The sequence below is a fragment of the Solanum tuberosum genome, unplaced genomic scaffold (assembly GCF_000226075.1).
Source record: "Solanum tuberosum cultivar DM 1-3 516 R44 unplaced genomic scaffold, SolTub_3.0 scf00046, whole genome shotgun sequence".
Lineage (NCBI taxonomy): Eukaryota > Viridiplantae > Streptophyta > Magnoliopsida > Solanales > Solanaceae > Solanum > Solanum tuberosum.
In genome coordinates, this window is record NW_006238971.1 from 1,320,168 (window position 1) to 1,327,944 (window position 7,777).

Consider the following 7,777-nt stretch of genomic DNA (forward strand, 5'->3'; position numbering starts at 1 on the left):
TAGATCAATCTATGGACCGTCAATGGACACCGTGGTTCCACACCTGGTCACATTTCCCTGATTTGTCCTCTATACCTTGCCTGCTGATCTATGGTCATCACCTACAGACCGTAAATGGACCTACGGTCCATAGATCACTTCCGGGAATGCCCTTTTTCGGCATTCTTCAGCTGTCTCTATACTTCCGCGCCTGAACATCTTTCCTGCAAAACGTGATAAAACGCATAAAACTATATAAAAGGCCCTAGACACACACAACTTGTAAGTGAAATGTATTAGAAATACTGTAAACTCACGGTATATCAACAACAACCACTTCATCTTTGTAGAGTTCATACATGTGGAATAAGTATTACGAGAAGTTTCACCCAATTATAGCGGCAAGATGGGGTGCATTCCAGGTGTAGAGGAAGATGATGCCAGTAAGAAAAGAGTTGGAGCACAATATCTAGTTGTAGAATCAAGCAAGAAATTCCGATTTTATTATTGGGCAAAACAAGGGGATTTATATTATGCTGAAGGTGGTACTTCTAATGAGGACGAATTGGAGGTGAAGGATTTCATCACAAGATGAGGATGGCATGAACAGAAATCGCGTGCAAAAGTATCAAAAATAAGTTGGTATACATTATGGAGAGTATAAAACCCCTAGAAATGATCATTAAAACGATATTCTTTGGTGGATGGGAAATACCCAAGAAAATTTCACGTTTAAATAAGCATGGAAGCTAATGAAAAAGCAGAAAATTAAAGTAGATTATGGGTATATTTGGGCTAAGGGAGTTCATTTTAAAATGATTTTTTCCTATGAAATGTGTGGATAAAGAAAATACCTACGGATGACAATCTAAAGAGATGAATCTTCACATAGTGTCAAGATGTTTGTGTTCTCAAACAAGGGAGGAATATACAATGCCACACATTTTTTATAACAACCTCCATAGCCAATAGCTTTGGAGGCAGTTTGTTATTTTTGCACGAATAAAGATGGAGGGGTTGCATCTACAATAACTAATAATACCCTGGTGAAAACACAATGATTCACCAGAGTAACAATGGATATACAGAAAAATGCTTGCAATATTCATGTGGACAATCTAGAAGAGGAGGAATGATATTAAACATGGAGAAAATACTTTTCTCAGTGGAATGGTGATGCAAGTACAAGATTTGTCTAGGAAATTGGTGTAATGGGTACACCCATGGATATACCTGGAGACAATATTGTGGCCTGATATAGTTCAAAAGCTTAAGTATTACAAACCAAAGCTTCACTTTCATAGTTTAGTTCGGAGGCCACCGATTCACACTAGTTGAAGTGTAACACAAATGGGACATCTAAAGGGATCAAGGACTAGGTTCATATGGATTCTATCTAAAGAATTCTCAAGGAGACCTTCTATATGCTAACGCTAGAGGAATTGGTAATGCTACAAACAAACAGGCTGAGTCAGTAGCAATTTATTATGTTGCATTGTAGTTTTTTTGGGAGAGGGAACTAGAAGACATCATAATTGAAATTGACTCATTAAACCTTTTGAAAATGATACGAGAGCAGTGGGCTAGTCGAAATAGTGGATATCATAAGGACGAGACTACAACAATTAAACTCACATACCATTCATACATTATTTATAGAAGTAAACAATGTGTCAGATCTATTGGCAAATGAGGTGGTGAATTCATAAAAACCAAAGGACTGTAGAAAATTGTGGATTACCAAGCGACATAATGAACCACTGTTACATTCTAGGTGTTTTGATAATCCTCACAAATGCAGGGACCCGGTCCCTGCAGAGTGCTCTCGTCCAGATTCAAAATGGGGTACAACTGTAAAGCTGTCATGTAAGGTGGTAGGTGAAAAAAGCAGTGTATTGCACCAATAGAAAGAACAAACGAGATTGTCTTTTATAGTGGCTCACAAATGCAGGGACCCGGTCCCTGGCAGAATTCTCTCCATCAAATGTATAATGGTTTACAACTGTAAAGTTGTCCTGTCAGTGGGCTGGTGAAGTCGTCAACGTACTTCACCAATAGAAACAGACGAGGTTATTTGTCAAATGGACAATAATTATTTTTGGTCGATATAATCAAAATGACAAACAACAAAAAGATTCATTCATTCAAAAGAGAAAGAGAGTTAGCAAGTCTTCTCAAGAATTCACAAAGAACATTGCAAGGGACCTGGTCCCTACAAGACTGCGTATGTGAAAAGGACGACAAGACAACTGTCAGAAAAGCTGCCACCTCTGATGTGGTTGGTGCACATCTTTTTAGATAAGCAGACTCTCAACCAAGAGGTCGTTTCAAAGAGTTTGTGTTCATTTGATGTAGCCTCTTCTCACAAAACACAAATTCAAGATTTGGCAAACAAAATTCTTAAGCTTACAAAGAGAAGGCCATCTTCAAGAAAGAACGTTGCTCAACTCAACAAAGGGACCTGATAGAGTGCTGAAGAGTCTTTGTTGTATTTCGAGCTTTGTGTCTTTTGTGCTTAACTTATAGGATTCGCTTCACTTTTGTTAGAAAAGTTTCAAAACTTTGTGTGAGTCATTGTAAGAACATCGTTAAGGGTAACTTTGTGTCTTACAGTCAAAAGTCAATATTAATCAGTAAGGGTTAGTATAGTGGGCAATGGATGCATTGTTTAGCCTGAGTAAGTAATAGGTTGTATTACTTAGCATTGAAATTAGGAGGTTAATCTCATTGTGTGGTTGTAATCTGTGTTTCACTTTTGATTGAGAAGATTAGTGAAAACTGTTTGAAAAATTCTATATGACAGGTCGTGGTTTTACTCCCTTGAGTAAAAGGAGGTTTCCACGTAAAATAATTGTGCATGATTTACATTGTGCTATTTATTTTGTGCACTTCAATTCTGTTGAGGAACCTAGTCCCGCGATCACTGGTGGACGCATATTTACAATAATTGGTATCAGATCTTGGGCTCTCTATCTGGTTAACACCAAGTGCGAGGTTCCTGCGAGGAATGGCGACACCACTAAACCTGCAAAGAAGTCAGACTCCCACAAGACCACCTCTTTTTGATGGCCAGTTCTAGAGATGGTGGAATATTTGAATGAGAGACTATCTCATGGCTGAGGACATTGAGGTATGGAACGTCATATGTGAAGGTCTTTATGTGCCAACCATGGAGGTTAAAGATGGAGAGGTCACGAAACTCATTCCCAAAACTCAACAACAATATAATGACTCTGACAGAAGATTAGTCCAGAAAAAACACAAAAGCGAGGAAGCTACTGATGTGTGGCATTAGAGTAAATGAATACGATCTGATCTCATTTTGTGAATGAGCCAAAGAAATCTGGGATCTGTTGAGAATAACTTATGAGGGTACTGAGGAAATAAGGAAATCTAAGCTAGATCTCTTTACTACTCAGTTTGAAAGTTTCACCATAAAAGAAGGTGAATCCATTCATGAAATGCGCAACAGATTCTTCACCACTACAAATGAGCTTATGTTCCTTGAACAACTAGTCCATGTGTGCAAGAAAATCTCTAAGACACTAGAAATTCTTCCCAGATCTTGGACAAATGATTTTGTGATTGGCAGTGAGACAAGAGGACAGATTGATGATGCTGATAAGTAAAGAGATGCAAAAAGGGATGAATCACTTGATTCTAAAGGTGTCACAAAGTGAAACCCCTGAAATAGATAAGAACATGGGCTATTTCACTCAAAGATTTCAAAAAATCGTGAGAGAACATGGAGGTTTCATGAAGAAAGAAAGTCATGACATTGCTACAAGCTCTAGTGATGTGTGTTACAAGCGTGATCAACCAGGTCACTCCATTAGAGATTGTCCTATGCATAAAGTTGACCACAAGGAATATGTCAAGACTGGAGAAGGTAAAGACAAAGAGAGGGACTAGGTCTGTGACAAGTCAAGCAGAAGAGAAGCTACTTATCAGGCGGTTAAGAAGGATCTGACTGCATGGAAAAATTCCTCAAGTAACTCAGATGATTATGAACACTCTAATGATGCTTTCATGGCAAAGTCAATTGAGGAAAATGGTTATGAAAAGGTAACTCTATCACATTTCAAGAAAAACTTGAATACCTTTTCTACTAGAAAATTGAGAAACCTAGTTGTTGTATTACTTGATTTGATAAGTGAGCTAACAACTGAGAACGATCTCCTGAACAATAGCATAGACATCTCTCAAGATGGAAAAATTGATTTAGTTTCACAAATATCTGATATTGAAAGTCAAATGGTTGTACTAGAAGCTGAAAAACTAGAACTGAAGGAAAAGATAAAAGGAGTGAGTACAATAGTTTTTAAAGGAAAGAACGAGGCCATCAGCTTGCAGTTGGAGCTTGAAAATAAGTTGCACACTGCTGAAATGAAGATGAACATAGCTCTAGAAAGAAATCTGGTGTGTTGGAGAGAGACCTGGTCCGTGTAAAAGAGGAACTGAACAAATCCATCAAATGAACCACTTCCTCCAAAATGCTTACAAATCTAATCAATAACGGTAACAACAATAAAAGAGGGTTGGGTTGTGAAAAGATAGATTCCCCATAGAATCCTCACATCAAAAATGTTGTTGTTACTGACAATTTGCTATGTGTGCATTGTGGTAGAGATGGACATCTTAAGAAAGATTGCCATGTTTTGAAAAAAACCACGAAGGGAGTTCCTCAAACTATTCCAAACTTAGGAACAGACAGAAGGGACCTGGTCCTGCTACTGGTCCTAAGTTGAAGAAAACCAATCTGCCTCACCGGGCAAATGATTCTCTTATCACTCATTTATCTGCTTACTGGGAACTCCATCTCAAATGGGTTCCCAAGGCTAACAAGTGATGTGGTATTCAAGTGAGAGGAAGTAGTAGAAGTCAGTGTTGGTTCATGAATAGCGAATGCTCAAAGCACATGACTAGAAAACTGAAAACTTCCTCTCTCTCAAGGCACTTCAAGGTTGAGGTGTCGCATTTGGTGATGGCAAGAAAGGGTATATTCTTGGTGTAGGCATGTTTCAGAAGTCTATGGAACACACTATTGAGGATGTGTACTATGTCAATGATTGAAGTACAATCTTTTAAGTGTTTCACAAATTTGTGATGAATGAAATGAAGTTAAGTTCTTATCAGAAAATGTGTTGTCCCAAACTTGATCTGTCGGGTGATGCTCTTGACAGAAAGAGATGCAAGAACATGTATATTGCTGATTTGAATACTTCTCGTAGTGACAGTCTCACTTGCCTTAGTTCTCAAAGTGAGAATGCTGAGGTATGACACGAGAGGTGTGCTCATGTGAGTGATTCTGTAGCACAAACTTGTGTCAATAGACCTGGTCCGCAATCTGCACAAAATGAAATTTGCAGATGACAAAGGTAGTGACGCTAGTGTTAAAAAGAAACAGATCAGGCCATCCTTCAGGTGGTATAAGAAGGCTTGTAATTTTTCAAAGAACCTTCGGGCTGAACTGGTGAATGGTACATATTCTGCGACCAAAATGACGATATTGGGAAGTTTAATCTCAATGGTGTTTAAAGAGTATTTGTGGGATATTCTTCCTCTATCAAGGCCTATTGGGAGTATAAAAACAAAAGCTGTGCATTTAAGCAAGTATTCATGTGATTTTTGATGAGTCTGGAAGAATTGAGAAATTGCAAAAAAAGAAGATTCTGAGATAGAAGAGATGGTCTAAACGATGAACTTGTTGAAGAATATCATCTTCACGAATCTAGCAATCCCAAAGAAGCTGATGCAGATGATGAATCTGATGAGAGACCCGATCCGGTAGACAATGCTGAACAAAGATGATGTAGTTCAAACTGATAATGTGAGTTCTGAAGGTTAGAATGAAGAAGTTGATCAAGCTCAGTTTCAAAGAAGCAAAGTATGAAACTCGATTCCCCGACCAGGTGAGAGGTTTTCCATGTTCCTCTTCAACGTTGATTTCAAAAGAGCAACTTTGAGGTGTTGTGTGAAAAGTTTGTTGAACTCACGAATAGTGAGTTTTGAAGTGAGCATGATGGACGAATTAAATTCTTCCTAGAGCTGTAGATCAAGCAAGTCTCTAAAGGCACCCTCATTTGTCAATAAAAGTTCATCAAAGAGTTGCACAAGAGGCTTGACATACTTGAAGTCAAGACATTGTTAAAAAGTTGTAATGTCATCATGAAGCTTTGCACAATGGAAGATCAAGTGGATGACGTTTTCACCAAAGCTCTAAGCAAGGACCATCTTGTCAAGAACAGGGACCTGGTTCCAGTGATGAGTCCAAAAATTGGACTCATTTAGGGCTTTATTTTAATGGAAATAGTGTCCTTGAATACTTGTTTTATATCAATACTTGATTAAAATGTTGAAGTTTCAAGTATTTGAAGTTTTAGTGGAAGCATGGACACTTAGGCACAAAAGGGAGCAAATAGGGTTGAAAAGAACAAGAAATGGAATCCTGCGGATCGCCGAGTTCAACTTGGTGAGTCGCCAAAATGACATTAACCGCCCTTCGTTCCAGTACACGAAGCCTTGAAGGAAATGGATCAAAAGGCGAGGAAAGGAGCAGTCGGCGAGTCGCCGATCAGTTCCGCGAAACTGTATTGTACCACCTAATGATCCAGAATGCGATGATGCTAAAGACAAGACACTGAAGGCGATGAGCTAACCAAAAGGCGGATCGCCGAGTTCATCGGCTGTCTCGACTAATGTCGCCGAACAATCCTCCACAGCACAATCTGTGAATACTACAAATACTAGTTAGAATTATAGTCTTAGGAGAACAATTTGGAGTGGAACATTTTAGAGTAAAAAATATTATTAGTCTATAGTATTTTTCTGTATTTTTCTCTCAAGATTGGAGAGGGTTTTGTGGAGACTTGAAGAAAGGAGTTCTTCTTCCCCAAGTTGGAAGTAGGTCTTCGCTATTCATTTTCCTTTGCTAATCTAAGGTTTAATTTCTTATACCCAGATGATTTCATTATCATGTTAGGTATAATTTCTTATTTCTTGATGTGTGGCTAAAAACCCCATTTTTGGGGTGTGATTTAGCAAATATGGGGTGATATTCTTGTTGGGTTTTACTTGCTGATAGGTTAGATGTATTTTAATGTTGATTTCACCTAGTGGTTGTGGTTTTAAATCTAAAAGGGTTTGTAGTTGCAAATAAAAAGCCACCCATGTGTTTTGGCTTGCCCGAGAGGGAGGTCGCGAAACCAAAACCACTAGACTGATGGCCTAAGGAGTGGGTCGACATGAGGTTCAGCCCGAAAGGGTGAGCCCTAGTCCCATATCCTATCACTCAGCTCGAGAGAGTGAGTGGGGTAAAGGCATAGGCTGGTCTTCATGCGACAAATGGGTGTCCGAGAGTAACGCATTTGAAACGGGATAACTTGCCCGAGAGGGAACTTATTTCCATTTAAACCTTAGCCTAGTCACTATTATTTTGCGAATTTCCTATCGAAAGTACGTACCCAACAATTTATCTCAACTTATATTGCGGTCACTTCCCAAGAACTTTTCCCCCATACTTGATTTTCTTGTTTATTTTGCTGTTTTATCACTTGTTACAAAACCCCCATTTGATATTTGACACTTTCGTGTCACCCCCTTTTATTTACTATGATTTTGTTCGTTAATATCCTTAGCTACGACTAGTTAGAATGTAATTCTATTTTTCTATCAATTCTCAAAACCGCTCCCTTGGGACACGACCCCAACCCTTGGTTTGGTTACTATATTATTGACGATAGTAGACACTCATACCGTAGGATAGTGTCATTGGTCACGATAGGCATCAAAATTGCGC